Source organism: Ornithodoros turicata, chromosome 3 (genome assembly GCF_037126465.1).
Source record: "Ornithodoros turicata isolate Travis chromosome 3, ASM3712646v1, whole genome shotgun sequence".
NCBI classification, from domain to species: domain Eukaryota; kingdom Metazoa; phylum Arthropoda; class Arachnida; order Ixodida; family Argasidae; genus Ornithodoros; species Ornithodoros turicata.
In genome coordinates, this window is record NC_088203.1 from 101,393,811 (window position 1) to 101,413,713 (window position 19,903).

General features: G+C 45.4%; 1 protein-coding gene across 3 annotated transcripts in view; it reads left to right on the forward strand.

The window, feature by feature from the left end:
* LOC135389010 (cell adhesion molecule 4-like) overlaps positions 1-19,903 on the forward strand; it is a 596,648-nt gene that overhangs the window by 123,856 nt on the left and 452,889 nt on the right. The window lies entirely within an intron of this gene.

A 19,903-nucleotide genomic window follows, 5' to 3' on the forward strand; every position in this document is an offset into this window, starting at 1 on the left:
TTGTTCTTCGTTAGCTTTCTCTCTACTCGTGGCGTTCCTTTGCGCCGGAAATTAGTCCTTTTGTGTGTGATAATGTCACGTACGATGCTGACGCTTCCGGAAGCGTCCGAAAGGTGGTGTACGGACAAAAATACGTAGTTTACCCGAAGCTGGGATAGGAATAGTACACTCTAAATCTTTTCACACCTTTAAATGTGTAACAACGTGCATGGCGCACGCCTTTTTAGGTGTAATTTTGGAAACATCATAATGGAGCACGGTTTCGCACAAATTGTCTTTACTCGAGTGTTGTCTGTCCTCCAAAAATTCAGTCTTGCAACATCTCAAGATTGTTCAACAGTATTGTAGACACTTGCGCTTGCTTGATTATCGATAGCGATGCATATATGCAATAGCTCGAACCTACGATATCCAAGACATAATGAAAGCAAGATTTGCACTGACACTTGATCTGTAGTAGTGCTTTCCAAATTTTGTAAAATATCATCCTGGAGATGCAATGTTACGCAACCAGGTTGAATGTTCATAGCGCACACCTTTAAAGGTGTGAAAAAGTTTACAGTGTAGGTGCCTGAAATACGCGTAACCGGAATACTTCGTTTTGAAACAGTGGGAAACATTAGAAAATAACTTTAATCGGATGTTGCAGCCGGCTGCGCGTTCTCGGCTGAATTCGGTAAAACAGTGTGCGAACCGGCGTCACTGGAGTCGGTCACGAAGGCAGGCTGTCCGTCACAAAATGCGGTCTTCCTGATTCACGATCTGCTGCCAAACAGTCGTTAGGAACATGTGCGTTCTTCCTTTCGTTGAGATCGGATCGCAACCAGCCTGGCGACGCCGTCAGCTGAGCGATTGGGAGTCTCGCCGGCAATGCCAATTACGTCACCGGAAGAGGCGAAGAAGAGAAGGGCCGTTTCAACCAGAAGCTGGCAGTTGGTTTCGAATTCCATGTTTTTGATGTTTTATGAAAAAAACGCGAACGAATTTTTCGAAACGTTTTGGTGTTTGCTTCTTGGAAGGCATGTCCAAATGGGGTGGGGAATATATATTTATTATAAAAAAGAAAGGAAAGGTGGATATCACGTTCACATTAAGAATTCCGGGTTCCTCGCGCACACCACCTTTAACGTCCTTTTCTTCTTCTTTTTTATTGTTTGGCGGCTTCTTGATAGACTGTGATATTGTCTCGTGTGGAATCGTGTCGATGCTGTAATGACGGAAAATTGCCCAAAGCAGGACCAATTGTATGGAAGTTTAACGGGAGCTCCACTACACTACAGTTCCCCCTGAAGTCGTCCCAGGACGCATACTAACAGCCCCCCGTCACTCACTCCTTCCTGCTGTCATCCCTCCATCTCTCCACGTCTGTTACGCCGCTCATGGCCCCAGTTGCTTCGCGGCGCTCACATGGAATTTCACAAAAAAAAGAGAGAAAAAGATATAGAAAAGAAATGTCGTTCTCGAACTCGAGTCCTGATTGCAAGCCGCATAGCATGCATAGATTGCAAGCATACATTGCTCATGTTGCTGTACAGCGTGTTTTCTTTTATCTGCAACAAATTTTCATAAAAAGGGGAGCTTAGGGCGGTTTTACTGTTGTCATTGGATTTCTCGACGGGGGTACTACTACACTCTTAAAAATGAACTTCACCGCATAGCACGCTCCTAGCCAACCATCATCCCGAATGATAACGTTCTCCTCCCTTATTTGCTGAAAACGGGAGGAGGAGCCTATTTTGTGCCGTGCATAATGGCTCAAAATAGGCTCCTCCTCCCGTTTTCAGCAAATCAGGGGCGAGAACGTTGTCATTCGGGATGATGGTTGGCTAGGAGCGTGCTATGCGGTAAAGTTCATTTTTAAGAGTGTAGGTCACCAATTTTTTTCTCAGTTAAGGGACTAATTAACGGATATATTTTACTTAACTTTTTCATTATTGGCTTCAGGGAGCACGTTGCAATTGCAATGTTAAAGCCTGATCACCACATGATCCGCTTGAACCACTGATGAGGCACTACAGTAATCTGAGCGCGTGCTATAGACCCAAGTATTTCACCTCGGCCGTCCGCTGGAAACAGAAAGTAATCGCCAAGAGAGCGACGGTGACGTCGATATCTCCGCCCTCACTTTAACGTCACAGAAAAACGTCATACGCGATGTTGGCAATCCCTTATCGCGGTATGTTTCACGATCTTTGTTGTCCTTTTTCCTTCCTTCGTTCTTTCATGTGTTCGCAGTCGTTTGCCGTATCAGTCATTTCATCCTGCACTCTTAAAAATGAACTTCACCGCATAGCACGCTCCTAGCCAGCCATCATCTCGAATGATATCGTTATCTGCCCTGATTTGTTGAAAACGGGAGGTGTACGCCTTTTCTGTGACACTTATGCTGTTCATAATTGTCACAGAAAAGGCGTACGCCTCCCGTTTTCAACAAATCAGGGCAGATAACGATATCATTCGAGATGATGGTTGATGGTTGGCTAGGAGCGTGCCATGCGGTGAAGTTCATTTTTAAGAGTGTGCCGAGCACGGCTCTTCCAGGGTACGATAAGCGCTGATATGTAGTGGTGAAGCGCAAAGCTCATGCAAGAAAAAAAGCAAACAAAACAAAGATCGTGAAACATTACGCTTCACTCTAAAAACGTAACATCACCGCATAGCACGCTATGTGCCAACCATTGCCACGAATGATATGGTTATCGCTTCTGATTCGAAGAGAGAGGTGGGCGTACGCCTTTTTGTGGCAATTTGGATAAATGAAAATTGCCACGAAAAGGCGTACGCCCCCCCCCCACTTTCTTCGTATCAGAAGCCACAACCCTATTATTCTTGGCAATGGTTGGAGCACAGCGTGCTATGTGGTGAAGTTACGTTTTTAGAGTGTTCTCTGTGACGCAGTGGGGGCGGAGATATGGACGTCACCGTCGCTCTTTTGGCGATCACGTATGTGGCGCCCGCTGCGATTACTTTCGTGCTTCGTCAGTGGTTCGAGCGCATCGTGTGAAGCTCAGACTTTCATATTACAATTGCAATGTGCTCCCTGAAGTCGATAATTAAATAGTTGAATCAAATATCTCTGTTAATTAGTCCCCTAATTGAGAATAAATGCGGCTTCCTGGTAGCAGCCCCGCGGCGCAGCGCAAAAGGACGCTCTTTCACTCCCTTATCCATCGATAAATTACGTCCTTACATTAATGAATTACACCAATGAAATATGCCCTTTTGCGCTTCGCCTCGACCAGCCGCGACAAAAATACGTAAACCGAAACCAATTAATTACTGCAACAAATGACCCGCTTCGATGGCAGATTTTTCTCTAAAAGGTGTCCACTGAAGGTCCCAAAAGGGGTAGTACACATTTTAATGCCGACAGCGCCCTGCTTTAGAAGATACTCTTTTTGACGAAACTCATTTGCATTTTTATTTTAATAATGAGCGCCTCCCACTCATTCACACGGTGTGCAGCTTGTAGGTGGTATCGGACAGATACTTGTAAAAAAGAAAGTTCGTGGATTGGTGCACCCGTTCGCGAATTATTTAGCCCGGGGATTTAACTGAAACACCCGGTATATTGCTCTCTGTTCATTCCCTTGCTTAGTTATTCACGAACCATGCCGACGTCATAACGTTGTTTTTACGAGAAAGATGACCGCCACAAATGTAGACGAGACGACGAGAAAAGAAAGCAAAATTTGGGGGACGTGGGTCCACGAAAGTCTGGTACGGTTCAGAGACTTCCATCTGTGACGATGCGTGAATGCCGGCATGTTAGCGCCATCTGCGCTGACTAATACAGTATTCCTCTACTGAATACTAATGCGGACTTATTCCGTTATTAGCATGGGGGATCGATGGCAGTGTGCTCGAAGAAACCTGCTTGTTAATTCCGGGGCGTGACACTGCGGGACCGTTACTACTGAAACGGTCCTACAGTAACTTTAATTACAAAAGTATGCAGATTTACAACGTGCCCTTAGATTTCCTTCAGTATACTCATAATTTTCCCGAAATGAATAAACTGCCGTGACTAAGGTGTCGCCTTAAGAAAATAAATCGCAGGTAAATTCTGTCGCCGTCCTCTCATGATAATGATCATTAGAGACTGAAGTTTTAGGGTTTGACCCGATTCTTCCTCGAATTTTCACCCCGAATTGAAAGCCGCCTCTTTAGGGCGAAACCCGGTTTTTACCCGGCAAATTACCCTTACACACTAACTTGTTTGGCAGCAAACCCAGTTACATCACTGTTTGTACCAAACCGGCACAGTTAGTTCGAGTAACTGAGCCCGATTTCTCCCCGAATTTAGCATACTGAAAGTTTTTCCACCCCAGTTCGCATGAATTTAGAGCACATGTTTATTTACCCGATTTTTACCCGCCGAATTTAGAAAAAAAATATTTCCCGAAAACTTGAGGCTCTGACGATCATGTATTTTGTACCCTGTCTACTGGTGTGGATGAAGGAAGACAGTGCAGATATTTGTAAGAAGCATCCTTGCGTCTTCTATTTAATAAGCTGAGTAAAGCATCCACAAGTTTCGTATGCCTCATGTTGATGTTTAAAACAATCATATTACAACTACTTCCGGCGTCTATCTAGCAGCCTGCGGAATATAAGTGAAAGTGAGCGACACTAAAGGTGTGTTGACATATCTAAGATGATTAGGGTTATCGAACATCAACTGCTAATACGATTCCTACTTTATCCATCGTTTGAGGGATCTTTGACGCATGTTTAGCTTTGACATTTTGTGTGGTACCCTGTTGTATCACGACCTATAGTATAGCTCGACAGTATAGGTCGTGTATATAGGTATAGGTCAACAGTATAAGTATAGGTCGTGTGTCGTACGCTTCGTTTCCACAACTGCGCTATAGAAGGCAGCTCTGCAATAGTGAGGAAAAAAAAAAAGGCCTCGTATGAGCTCGTACAACACTGCTTGCAGAAACATATTTACGCGATCGATGCAGACGGTAGAGCGGAACATCGCTACTATCATCTTTCGTGGTGTATTTAAATGCCTCGTTTCGTGCGTGCTCGCAAAAGATAAGTAAGGGCGATGACAGCAAAAATAAACATCGGAATATAGCGCGGAGAGAAACACCACGCTGCTGCGAGGTTTGAAACCGAGTGTCGATGTATCTTTTCTTTTTTCTTTTTTTTATCCTTGCGCAAGTTATTATGTATGTCTAACAATTATTATTAAAGCTTCCCTGCACGGCTTTGACGGTCTCTGTGTGAGTACATACAGGTGCATGGATGCCGAGACTGTGCGGGAGGCTGGTCGACATTGATGGCAGCCTCATTTTGTTTGTTTTTTTCCAAAATATTTTTTCTCTGGTCGCATACGAACGCTGGAAAGCCTCTTTGATGCTAGAGAGAGGACAGAAGCACAGAGCCACGTTACAGGAATGCAACAGAATGATACATAGGGTCTTTCAGTTAAATCCCCGGGTCAATCATCTTTTCTTTTGTCATCTTTTTCTTTAATCTGTCTCATCCTTCTTTCAGCGTTTGTTGGTCAATCCCTTACTTCCCAGTTCTTTTCTTTTTTATTGATTTTATTCTTCTTTCTTCATCTTCATTCTTCTTCTTTTCTTTTTTATTTATTTTATTCTTCTTTCTTCATCTTCATTCTTCTTCTTTTCTTTTTTATTTATTTTATTCTTCTTCCTTCATCTTCATTCTTCTTCTTTTCTTTTTTATTTATTTCATTCTTCTTTCGTCATCTTCATTCATTTTCTTTTTGTTGCGGAATAGCAAGCCGACGTCCCGTTTGGGTGACCTTTCCCCCGTTTTTTTTCCCTTTCGTCTAATAAATATATCCCCCCCGGGTCAACTTCGCGAACGGGTGCGCGAATCGAACAACTTCCCTTTTTTTACAAGCGTCTGTCTGATACTACCTACAAGCTGCGCACCGTGTGAACGAGTGGGAGGCGCTCATTATTTAAATAAAAATTCAAATGAGTTTCGTGAAAGACGTAACTTCTAAAGCAGGGCGCAGTCGGCATTAAAACGGGTGCTGCCCCTTTTGGGACCTTCAGTGGACACCTTTCGGAGAAAAATCGGGTAATTTGTTGCAGTAATTAATTGGTTTAGGTTTTCTTTATTTTGGTCGCTGTGAAGCGCAAAAGGACTCTCTTCCACTCCATCATCCACCGATGAATGACGTGTTCTTGAGCTTATTTGGAAACGGATATTAACGTTTATTAGACATGAAGGTCGGACTGGCGCGACCAGGCTGCTGGACGAATTTGCCATTATTACCCATCAGACGTCACGCGGAGCCGTTTTATCACAATTTCGCTTACATGTTAAAGTTATTAAGTATTCACTGTCACATTTGTAACCTGTTACGCTGGGTTTAAAAACAACAAGCTGTTGTCTACATAAACTGCACTTGTACCTGTACCTTTACGTACTGTACCTTTACGGTACCTTTAATTGTTTTAAGAGGCGATCACAGTCTGGACGGGTACTATGGTTGCTTATGGTACCGAAAATTGCGTGAGGTAGAACGCGTCTCTCTTACTCGCCATCGTGTCGTATATTTTGAAAACTTTCTGCGATACTATTTTTTGTTTGTGTTTTAGTGTTCTTTAAGATGCAGCGCTTCATTTTGTGATACTACATTGGTTTCAGACAGATATTATCCCGTTATTATAGCTTTGTAATATAAAGTAGTCAGCCTATACGGCTGATTACATGACACGTCTAGTACCATATCCCCAAACAGACTATCTAACAGAAATAACACATAGGTCGCCTTGAAAACATAAATAATTTATTTTCACGTTGTGTTCTATTCACGAGCACTTTCTCATGTAGAAAGTAATGGCAGATGATCCTTTGTTGATGCTCTGCTGGCCACAACATCTACACTGTAAAGACAAAATATATATTTGTTACGCCAGATATCAACTTGCAACTACACGTTTTGTGCAGGTGTAGAAAGGCATGGCAAACGTAGCACTTTGCAGATTTTACACCATTACGAATTCGTGGTCTCAACGCCGTGTACTGCACTCAGTAACCCATGTTGAATGGCCACACTAGAAATAAGTCGACGTGGCTATGTGAGTGTCGTTCTGGGACAATGATGGTGCACTGTAAAGGTACAACCATGTCGCCTTTCATGCAATGAAATAATTGGCAGCTGCACGTACCTTCCATTCTATTGACACACATATGCTTAGCCGTAGACCTTAGCGGCTCCATAGCCAAGACCATGGCCGTAGACACCGTGGCCGTAGCCGAGACCTTGACCGTAGCCAGCGTAGCCGAGACCGGCACCATAACCGAGACCGGCACCGTAACCGAGACCACCGTAGCCGAGTCCGACCTTAGCGACAGCTGGGGCAGCTACGACAGCCTTGTGCGCAACGGCAACTGGGGCAGCGGCGACGACGGCTCTGTGGCCATAGCCGAGACCAGCACCGTAGCCATAGCCAAGACCAGCGCCATAACCGTAGCCGAGACCAGCACCATAGCCGAGGCCGACCTTGGCGACAGCTGGGGCGGCAACAACTGGGGCAGCGGCGACGACGGCTCCGTGGCCGTAGCCGAGACCAGCTCCATAACCGTAGCCGAGGCCATAAGCTGGGGCAGCGACCTTAGCGACAGCAGGGGCAGCAACAACGGCCCTGTGGGCAACAGCAACTGGGGCAGCTGCGACGGCGACACCGTGTCCATAGCCGTAGCCGAGGCCAGCTCCGTATCCGTAGCCGGCACCATAGCCGAGACCGCCATAGACGGCGCCAGCGTAGGCGGAGTAGGCAGTAGCCAAAAGAGTGACGAGGGTGAGCTGCAGGGAAAACGTGATTTGGGATAAGCAAACATGAAAGAGTAAATAGGAAACAGTCAAGATGCCCGTCAACATGGCTGCAAATAAATAAACGGCCACTGAACTTCCTCGACATTGGGAGATAGTCTCTATGTTGCTCCTTGCGTACAATATTTTCTTTCTTCCAGCATACCGGAGCGTGGGTGTCGATGTCGAACACAAAAAGCAGTTACGAACCCACTCAGATTCGTCCAGTGACAAACTGACTTACTTAGAAGGAATTTCGTACGCAAAATGAATACCTCAAACTTGGAAAAATTTTGAAAGTGAAACTCATTCGGTCAAATGAAACACAGCGCGCTTTCTTTCAAGAGGCCCTCTATGCCGATAGCTCTTCCTCAACGTTTTCCGAAGGAGCCTAAAAGGGTCGTTCCGGAAAACCGCGGCCGACGAGTATCCATAGTGTCCACCTTTCCTTCTAAGACACACAGAAAACTCACTGCGTTCATGATGGTTGGTGTTCCGACGAAGAAGTCGATACTGGAAACTTCACCCCTCCCATCCAGCTTATATAGTTACGAAAAGCCCCAAGAAAAAGAAAAAAAAAATCCTTTCTTCTTTGTTCGCTCACATCACGAGCAAAAACGGAAAGGGTTTGGCAACTCTTCGGGCCCATTAACCGCTCAAGGCGAGACATTGTGGAGAGATCCAGTTGGGGCAACAGGTCAGCATGGGCGTTCTGTACTGCTTTGGTGTCTAGCCCTGGGCACATATCGTTCACTTGCTATTGCCTGTTATTAAACGCAGTTATGGTATAAGTGATAATAACCAGTATGTCAAGGGCACGTGATGTTTCGTCGCTTTGCATGTCGTTTTGCACGTTTTTGCGAACTAGTTTGGATAGCTAGATAGCAAGATAACTATAAAGAACGCGGATATTATTACTCTACCTCCTGCGCAGTGCGATAATATACTATTGATCTGCCGCCTTGGCTGAGAAATTCAGTGCCATATATTTGCCCACGACACTAATGCAATGGACAAGAATGCTATATGTGACTTGTCATACGCCATATTGGTGCAAAACTAATGTTGTAACTTTTTTGTCGAGGGCAGTGGAAACAAATATTTCGACATCGTTACTCCAAAAACTAAGTTGAATTCACATTCATTCGACCAAAGAAATCAAATAGATTTTCTGCTGCCCTAGAATGTTGTAAGTAGGTGTTGTTTTACTGATCATGTATCAGTCATTTGTTAAGCTAATCTCTCAAGTGCAACGCGGTACACTCTTAAAAATGAACTTCACCGCATAGCACGCTCCTAGCCAACCATAATCTCGAATGATATCGTTATCTGCCCTGATTTGTTGAAAACGGTAGGCGTACGCCTTTTTTGTGACAATTATGAACAGCATAAGTGTCACAAAAAAGGCGTACGCCTCCCGTTTTCAACAAATCAGGGCAGATAACGATATCATTCGAGATTATGGTTGGCTAGGAGCGTGCTATGCGGTGAAGTTCATTTTTAAGAGTGTAGGGTGCCATACTGCAGCAGTTAAACGGGCCCATATCATCATCATAATCGTCATCATCATCATCAACAACATATGCTTGTTATTGCTGTTAAGCTACGGAACAAAGTACGCAGCGTCACCTAATTCACATCTCAGTTGTTGTACATACCCATAGCGGATTTGAAGGGGGACTTCGCAGACCTGTTACAAACACATAAATGAACTTGGTGTATTATCGGAAGTCGACTAGATCGTCACCCTCTGAACATGTATACTTTTCTATCGCTTTAATGAAGTGGCTATCAGGTTTGATGATCAAAACACCTTTCAAGCGTCGTATCTGTCGTTGCGTGGTACTCGTTTTAAACATTGGCTCCGAAAGCGTCAGCACGTCTTGAAACACCTGGGAGATTTTATGAGAACCGGTAGTGTTACTGCCTCTAATGCACTACCTGTTTCTGGCGCATCGTCTACGTCGTAGAGATGCATTATGTACCAAAAAAGAAAGAAAAAAAAAAGAGGTGCAGCTCGCATGAGAGTGAACTTGAACATCATTCCGGCCTGCTGGAGGGTGTATTGATAATCTATTTACAGTTAGAGAGGTAACCCTGGTTATGAAGGCGTTGTTTTCCACTAGTCGCTGCCAGGGTGACTCTCTTCCCGCTTCGCAGACTGAAGCGGTGTTCAAGTTAACATTGACGCGAGCCGTACCATCATTTCTGTCGGCCGCCTGAGCGTTATTTGTTGTAACGAGGAGCATTCATAGCTCACTTGAAGGAGGGCCTCCACTGTTTGCATCTCCTTGTCTGTAAAAAAAAAACGTACGGCTAGCTATCGAAGATCGCTTCTGAAATATCCGATTGTTTCCTGCGAAACTCGGTCGCTGAGGCGACGTGGTGGCGACCTTGTGAGGCTAATAGCATTCCTCCGGATTTGGCTAACACGAAACCGTTTCCTGCACTAGGGGATTTGTTGACTGTCATGCATTCGTTCCGAAACATCTTCAAGCGCTTTTGAAGAAGTCTGCACCCTGTTGCAACCGAAGGTCCAAATGGTAGCGTGCAGGCAGGGAACCAGGCAGAAGAACGTCTCGGGTAACAAAACAACGTTTAATCACATGTTGAGGCAAAGATGACAGCAGAATGTGTCGGGTCCTCTGGATCCCGCGCTTAAATATCTTACAGTCCGGAAACTGATGTCACAGTAGCTGATTGTATACAAGTTTAGACGTCAGCTCCGGTCCAAATAGTGTCTGGGAATGGGGCCAAACTTTCGTTGTTTCGTGGCGTCGTGTCCTGAGTCTGTAGGTCACGATGCTACCCCGTTATTGTTGGAGCCTCCAAGGTCCGGCTGGCCGACGGGATGAATAGGTTGGTTATCCGCTCGTGACCCGCTTTCCCTAAATGTTGCGCTGCAGAATGTGGGAACGGGTTCACGTGGCATGGCGAAATCAAGCGAGTCGTAACAGCATCTCCGCCGCCGGGCTGGTCATCGCTAGAGGTGCAGTTCCTGTCGCTGCTCCGCTGAGTCGATGAGTAAGTTCTCTGGAGTATTCTGTTTCCTGCAGTGGCCTTGTCCAGCAGCTCGCACAAGCTGGCCATCTCCGATGAGTTATCTTTGCTGCGGCTGCCCTTCACTGTCTTTCAAACAAACACGAAGCAAACAAAAGGAAGTACAACGACAAGACAAACATTCATCAAAACATAACCCTAGCACAGACGAGTGCCGGTTCTTCCTGTCGTATACCAGACTTCATTGATATATGGCAGTACTCGCCCTATAAAACCCCGCAAATCCCAGAATCGTTAATGAGTCCCTTCAGTGGGATGTGCAGCCAAACTACAAAATGAAGCATGTTTCTCACACAGTTATTCATGCCATTCTGTCATATGCGAAAATTCATACGATTATATACATTTGCATATTTACAAATTTTGGAAGCATACAAGGACTCATCTGTGAAACTAAAACAGCGACTGAGCCCGTCTGCGTTTCCGTTTTCTCTTAGCTGTCCTATTTACTGGCAAGTGCTACATGACCTGACGTATATGTCAACGTCTTCCAAACATCCTGGCCAGTAATATCCTTGTGTCAGACGTAGCTTTGTCCTACGTACCCCAAGATGCCCTGCGTTAGGGCCACAGTGAGCTAAATGTAGCTGCTCAGCTCGATACTTTTGCGGGACAACCAGCTGGTCAATTGTCTTCCCCTTTCTGCCTTGAAAGCGCCTGTAGAGCAGGCCGGATTTTACGTAAAACGGAATGTTTTCCGCGGCTAACCCGTCGCTAGCGCCATTGCGCCAATTTTTGAGGGAGGGGTCACTCATCTGCTCTGATATCAACGATTCTCTATCTACACTGTGGAGACTAGAGACAACACCTTGATAAGTTGAGGAAGGTACAGTGTTCGCGCTCCGCCTTGCGTGTGTTGCGTCATTTCTTCTTTCACGAAGTAACGTCTGTTCAGTTTTCACCATATCCGTCGTGCCGCCGCTCGCGTCGTTCACGACACCCAACCTTTCTATATTTTGCGATGTCGCCAAGTCGCATGAAGCACGTTGATCATTGCGATATTTCGATATCGTCCTCCGTCGCCTCGGTTTCGAATGTTGTAGCGCCTCGCTCATCGCCTTCGAAAAACACTGCCCTCGTTTCCTTAATATTTGGTCTGACTTGTTAGAAAAGAGGTATCTGTAATGTTGCGGAAGGTTGACTGACACGACCGCTTCAGTGACTAGCTCGCCAAACGGGCCTTCTATCTTTACCTTTGCAAGAGGGAGTCGTACGCTGCGCTTTTCTGCCACTTGCTTTATGTTAGCGCTTCGGCCTGTGTAGTCCGCTGCCTTCACATAATCCGGATGGACCATGTCTACAGTCGCTGCAGAATCACGAAGGATCTCGCATGGCCGGCCGTTCACAATCATTCTTCGCACGTACGGTTCTAATAATTTCCCATCTTGGGCGCTACCACTGACATACGCAAACGCGACTTCGTTTGGACAATTGGCTGCATAATGACCCGGTTCGTTGCAGTCGTAGCACACCCTGGGTTTCCTAGCTTCAAATATCCTGTCACTTTCCGGCTTTGGTTTGTCTACATTTTCCCCTTTTTGGGTCGCTACGTCGAGGATGCTTTCCTCTTTGTTTAGCGTCCCCCGTGTCTCGTCTTTAAGCCGTTCCACTTTCTTGAAGTGTTCCCCTTTGTACTCCCTACCGTTTTTGGGTCGACTGCTTTGGTTCTCTCTTAAACCCCTTCTCGTCGTGTACTCTTCTGCCAGCTCTGCGGCTTTTTGAATATCAAGTTCCTCTAACCTATCCTGAATCCAGAACTTCGCTGGTTCAGAAAGACAACGAAAAAACTGCTCTAGCGCGACGCATTCTATGACCTTTCCGTGGTCCCCATAAGCCTCGGCGCTTTTCAGCCATTCCACTAGATTAGCTTTCATATTGTACGCAAACTCAGGGAAGGATTCGTTTACCTTTTTAGACGCGTTACGGAATCGTTGTCTGAAGGCCTCCGTTGATAACCGGTACTTTTTGAGGAGCGCGGTTTTCACTTTCTCATAGTCTTCCGCGTCCCGTTTGCTTAGTCGAGCAATAACATCGGCTGCCTCACACGGGAGGAGCGTTAACAACTTTTGCGACCAAGACTCGCGTGAAAATCCGACTTTTTCACATGTCCTCTCGAAATTTACGAGGAATAGACCTATATCCTCTCCTAACTTGAAAGGCTGCATGAGGTCTTTCATCTTGAATTTTTCTGCCCCTGTCTCACTAGACGGGGTGTGAACACGACTGGCACTCTCAGCTTCGAGTCTCTTCATTTCTAGCTCAAGCCTCTTTACTTCTAGTTCATGTGCCCTTTGTTTGTCTTCTGCCCTTTGTCTTTCTTCCCGTTCGTTTTTTTCTGCCCTTAGTCTCTCTTCCCGTTCGTTCTGTTCTGCCTCCCGTTCCCGCTCCCGCCTTTCCACAATCAACTCCCAACATTCTAGAAGCTCACTGTCCTCTGCATCTGTCTCACGGATGAGTTCTATAATATGGGGTTTTCTTTTTGCCTTTCCTACGCTTATGCCCATTTCCTCGCACATAGCTAACAGATCTGGCACTCGCAACTTGTTTAGATCCATCACGTTCATTGAGTCGGCTACACTCTGCACTGTATTGTTTTCCTCAAGTATCACTAAGCTTCAAAGGAATCAACAATCTCCAACCGCAGCTAAAATTCCACACAGTCCTATATAGCTAACAGTCTGGCAGACGAATGGAAAGAACCAAACACTCACCCAAACCAGAAGTCATGATCCGACGAAGTCGATCCGACCGCTGCCAACCAGTTGTTGCAACCGAAGGTCCAAATGGTAGCGTGCAGGCAGGGAACCAGGCAGAAGAACGTCTCGGGTAACAAAACAACGTTTAATCACATGTTGAGGCAAAGATGACAGCAGAATGTGTCGGGTCCTCTGGATCCCGCGCTTAAATATCTTACAGTCCGGAAACTGATGTCACAGTAGCTGATTGTATACAAGTTTAGACGTCAGCTCCGGTCCAAATAGTGTCTGGGAATGGGGCCAAACTTTCGTTGTTTCGTGGCGTCGTGTCCTGAGTCTGTAGGTCACGATGCTACCCCGTTATTGTTGGAGCCTCCAAGGTCCGGCTGGCCGACGGGATGAATAGGTTGGTTATCCGCTCGTGACCCGCTTTCCCTAAATGTTGCGCTGCAGAATGTGGGAACGGGTTCACGTGGCATGGCGAAATCAAGCGAGTCGTAACAACCCGCACTGTTCTGCAACAGTTCTCATTCCTGCTTTGCTCTCTTTATACCTTTGTATAAAGAGACCCTTTGTACCTCTACATATATACACTCTAAAAACACAGCTTCACAAAAGCACACAGCTTCAGCATAGCACGCTGTGCGCCAACCATTGCCACGAATGATAGGGTTATCGCTTCTGATTCGAGGAGAGATGGGCGAGTACGCCTTTTTGTGGCAATTTGGATATATGGTAATTGCCACAAAAAGGCGTACGCCTCCCTCTCTCCTTGAATGAAAATCGATAACCGTATCGTTCGCGGCAGTGATTGGCGCACTACGTGCTATGCGGTGAAGTTCTGTTTTTAGAGTGTACCTGTATATCTTTGATACTGCTCATTCGCCGTCGCTAAGGAAACAGCATGAATGTTTCAGCATTAAACTTGTTGCTGTATTACACAGAGAAGTGAACGCGCAAATGCTGGAACGCGTTCAGAAACCGCCGTCCAGGCATACGTATTAAGAAACTTTATTATGGTATATGCAATGAAAAACAGTGAAGAACAGTCAAAGCATGCATCCATTGGGGTGCCTTCAACTACTATAATGATAGCCCTGATGAAGAACGCGAAGATTACTGCTGTTCGTGCTTGTTTCATAATGAAAATCTTGCGGATCTCCGTGCATATGCATCCCAGCTTTAGCACGCCTTTTTGAACCTCTTAAGAACTTTTAAGAACTTAAGAACTTGATTGCGTTGCACTTTGTACTTTAGTGCTTAGTACTTTCTTCCGTCTTGTTGCTAAGTGGATGATGCCTTGCTGCTTCCTCTTCTCGATTAGCTTCCCTCTACCGCATGCCTTCTTACATCTAAGTGAAAACAAAAACTGCCAAAGACAAAGAACGGTAAGACTGTAAGGAAGCACACTACACTGATGTGACAGCAAATGATCGCATTGTCTGCATTGTGTTTAGTGAAGAACACTATCATCAGCAGAGTACTATAGAATCCGTGTACTGTTTAGATGCGACACCAAAATATGGCTGTCAACACGGTGGTATGTCTAGAGCGCCACAACGTAAAGGCCAGGAAATCTCATGACACGACAAGAGTCCATTCCTTGCTGCGTGACACTCGTATGTTGTTGAGTATAGCCGTGCAGAAAATGCTGATTGGAAGAAAATCATTGGAGTGATAATAATGTCGGATAGCTACATAAACTTCCGTCTCATGAACGAGAAAACTGAAAACGCTTATGACGTAAAGGAGAAGGTTCTAGAGTGCTTTTGCGTGGAACAGTTCCGTCCAGGAATACCCGCGAAGGTCAGGCGCTGGGTTCAAGATAGAAGAAACAGAGAAACAGTTGAAAGAGCAGCGGAGCCTGTGTGCAGAGAGGTGCATCGTGAGGGGGGATGGGGGGCGGGTATGTTTATTGAAAAAAAAAAAGCTTCTGGGGAAATCAGCACTGGAGCAGTCAGCACACGGACAATGAGCACATGAATACTGAGCACAACAGCAAGGGAGACTAATACTGAAGCGAATCCAGTCCCCATACTCTTGAATTATTTGCTTTAAGTACTCCAGTTCCTTGTTGGATTGTTCAGTTGATTTGCACGCAGATGCTATTATTTCACTAGACAGACAAGGACATCTCTCTCGGCACGTTAACAGCAAGATTCACTATGCATTGCCGTTCTATGCGTACGGCTTCATCAGGTTAACATAATTGATCTGTACACGTTTTCGTTTCCCCCCCAAATTGAACTGCGTAGTTGGTGTCTGAAATCTTATGTAAAACTTCCACAGAACTACAGGACCCTCCCAGTGATCCTGAAGTTTGTTTTGTCTAACGGTTTTCAAAATTAAAGGAGTTGGGACACTTTCATACATGTGTTTCCTTACATCATGGACGCGTTTTACTGCATGCCAGAATACCGAGGAAAAGCACAAACACAACCCTGGCCGAAGCGCAGACGTCACAGAGCTCGGAGCTGCGTCCATTCCCATTGGTAGCCGTAAGCACGTAACTTCTCGTGCGCTGCCTCACTGGCGGCGGCGAGGGCTGTGATGTCAGAGCCGTATCAGTTTCTGTGTTCGCGGTGCCCATTTTCTCCGCTTCTATTACTCTCTTCGCTGTGAAACTTTCACTGCGGGATCATGTCGGTGCAAAGAACCGCCTTTTACGTTTATCTGAGATAACTTTGTCTCCAGCACTGAATTGACGTTACTTGGTATCTTTGTCGTAACAACGCTTTCACCGTACTTGAGCTGTTTTCATATTCTCTCTGACAACATCTAGCATGAGTTTCATACGTTCAAATAAAACTAGCATGTATTGTATTACTGTCGATGCCTCGTCCGTTTCCTCCAATACCCCTCGTAACACTCTTGTTGGAGAGCGAAGGGCACGACCACACACTAACTCTGCCGCAGTAAAACCGTGTGTATTGTCATCAAGCAAGATAGCTACCTGAAGAAAACCTACACACACTGGCTTGACGTAACAATGAAACAAAATGTAATATGACGTTTCGATGCCTGTTCGGGCCTCATCATCAGAATGAAACAAGAAACGGTACGCCATCCGTGTTCTACTTATCGCTTAGTCATGACCTTGTTTCTGATGGTTCTGATGAGGATGCCCGAACAGGCATCGAAATGTTATATTACATTTTGTTTCATTGTTACGTCAAGCCAGTGTGTGTAAGTTTTCCTCATGATGTCCCCTGGCTTTTGGTGTATCTTCAAGATAGCTACCTTTGGAGGTAGCCTCTCCGCAGTAAAACCGGTGCTTTAGTGATAAGCAGTCCTCTATAAGCGAACAACGCAGCACGTAGGCACTTATCCCAATCCTTTCTGTGTAGGAAACACAAATTCCTCAGTGTGCGCTTTTAGTGTTTAGTGTTTAGCGTTCTTTTTGTTAGAATGGCACCATTCTACGTTATTAGGCTAAGGATGGTGGACAGAACTGTGGATCGCCTTAATACCATTTTTTTTAAAGGTGCCGGTCGACTCACTTGTGAAAACACTCTCTTGCACTTGTTTGATTACGTCTAATGTACTAGTAAATACACACGTGCTGAACAATGGGCCAGATATTGTATACGTAGCATTACATTTTCCCGTTTCTACACTCTTAAAAATGAACTTCACCACATAGCACGCCTTTAGCCAAACGTAATCTCGAATGATATCGTTATCTGCCCTGATTTGTTCAGAACGGGAGGCGTACGCCTTTTTTCTGACACTTATGCTGTTCATAATTGTCACAAAAAAGGCGTACGCCTCCCGTTTTCAACCAATCATATCAGATAACTATATCATTCGAGATTATGGTTGGCTAGGAGCCTGCTATGCGGTGAAGTTCATTTCTGAGAGTGTATATGCTTTTTTTTTGTCGTTTTTTTAGGACACGCTCCATGCCAACCATTTCGCCAGATGGTACAGTTATCGCTTCTGATTTGAGGAGAGAGCGAGCCTTACGCCTGTTTGTGCAAATTTGGAAAAACAATTGCCGCGGATGGGCGTTACTAGCATTTTCAACAAATCAGAAAAGGCACTGGTATCACTCTGAATGACGATTGATTATGAGCATGTTATGTGGTGAAGTTGTGCTTTTATCAGTCTCCTCTCCCTTCGTTATTTTAATACTTGACTTGCTTTCCCAAAGATGCCCAACCAACCAACATGCTCTGCACATTATTCAACCTCTCCTAGTATTTTCCTTCATCAACATCGACGTCTACATATTATTGCGCAAAAATGTAGAATGATTGACAGATAAGATAAGGTAATATGTAGCGGCGGTATATGCTTGACGAGAGAGCTGCCAGCCCCAAATACTGGTCACTTGTGCGACTCCACTCCGCCGCATGTTGAGTCGAAGAGCGAAGGTCATTTGCGAGAGGGAAAGGAGAAGTGGTTCACCAGGTACAATGCTCGCATTGAGTTTACAACTGAGAATTCTTGATTTCACAAGACCGCGTTTGCATGCGAAAGATCCCGTTGGCCCTTTCTCTCGCTGTTGTTGCGCTTTCGCTGCTTCACATGTGCTTGCGCACAAAGCATATACCTCGCGTGGGTGAAATACTAGTGCACTCGAAATTCTCACCCCCATTGTTTTCAACTCAGGAGCTAGCAAAAACCTCGCTTTGTGTATTGGGGGTGGGGGGGACATATGAAGGTTTATTAAAATAAATAGGAAGGGTCAGCCACATGAAAGCCGGCGTGCTATCAAAAAAAAAAAAAAATATATATATATATATAAATCACGGTCAAGTATGTTCATCTTAATCAAAGACTGTATTGGGTTATAGCAGATAATATGTCCCTTTGTGTTTTCATAATCTCATCATCGGTTTGAACTTTCTGTATTAAGTGCACTGGGGTAGCCAGTTTGACCTCGTCGAAACTAACATCCCCATTTTTTTCTTTATTCACATCACATCACATCAGATAATATGTCGAAGCCTGAGAGATATACAGGTCCAGTGGATGAAACAGCGCCAGAACATATCACACACAGACACACACACACACACACACACACACACACAGAGAACACAACAGCTGACTTCCAACTAGTTTAATAACAAGAAACAAGCCTGCTTAAATACTTTGCCCCGTCATGCAATCACAACATGTTTAAACACGAGCTCCCTATCGTTAACAAGACATACTTATCAAAGAAGACATATGCCTCATTTGATTACCACATACTAACGTCCAAATGTTTAATCTCTGAGAGCTACCGAAGCAGAGCTGATACGTTTATCAATGCCAGACTTTACAATCTGATACGCTTCGAAAATTTCCCTTTCATTCTTTTTTCCTGTAACGTCCTTGAATACTTGTCCTATCGGATCATGGTGTGCAACCACACCTAGCAACATGAAAAGCCAGGAGGGCCAGTGAGGGAGGTTGAATGCTCTCGTAACCTATGGTATTAACACATCTTTCCGTTTGCCACATGTATATTTTACCACAACAAAACGGAATTTTATAAACAACCATGACCTGGCAATCGACAAACTTTGTTCTATATGAACTGCCCTGTTCAGCTCGTTCAACAATAGCAATAAATAAGTAATGATGATGTAGTGGGATGTTTCGCCGCTGAGGCGGCACCCTATCCCATTGCTTGAGGGGGGAGAAGATGGTGAATGATGATGAATGTTCAGAGTTCACGCAGGAGCCCTGTTGCTGCTAAAAAAGGTGATGAGGGCTTGAAGAACTCGTAGCTGATGCGCTGGGTTGGCCGGAGGCCCAAGCAGTTGAGGAAGGGAAGCTGGTTCATTTTTCTTGCTAGTTCTAGGACATATCCAAGAAACTTTTATGGGCTGCGGTAACCACATGCGTGCTGAACTTCTTACCGACCTTCTTTATGTTGTGAGTAAGGCCATGCAGATACCGGTATCACAACTATACTTTCCCCTTGTCCTGTACCACTTGAGAGGTCCTACCTCTAACCTCGGACAACAAGGACTCACACGTTCCCCTGGAGTCGGCACAGTTCCCCTAGAAGTCGGCCCAGGACGCACATTTCCCCAGGGCGTCAGTCGTGACGTTGCCCACATACGTGAGGCCGACAACGGCAAGCCCTTTCACCATCACCACCACCACCAACACCGCTCAATCGTCGTCGTTGTGTTCAACATGTGGTGTGCGTGAAGATTCGGAACATATTCTTCTCGAATGTGTGCAGTTTCACACTGCTCGTTTGCAACTTCAGAGATCCCTGGACCGTCTTGCTAGCCGACCCTTTGACGTCGTGAAAGTGCTGGGCGAATGGCCTGCGATTCATCGTCAGGGTCCACGGCGCTCACTCCCACCACCTTCTTTAAGGGCATAGCAG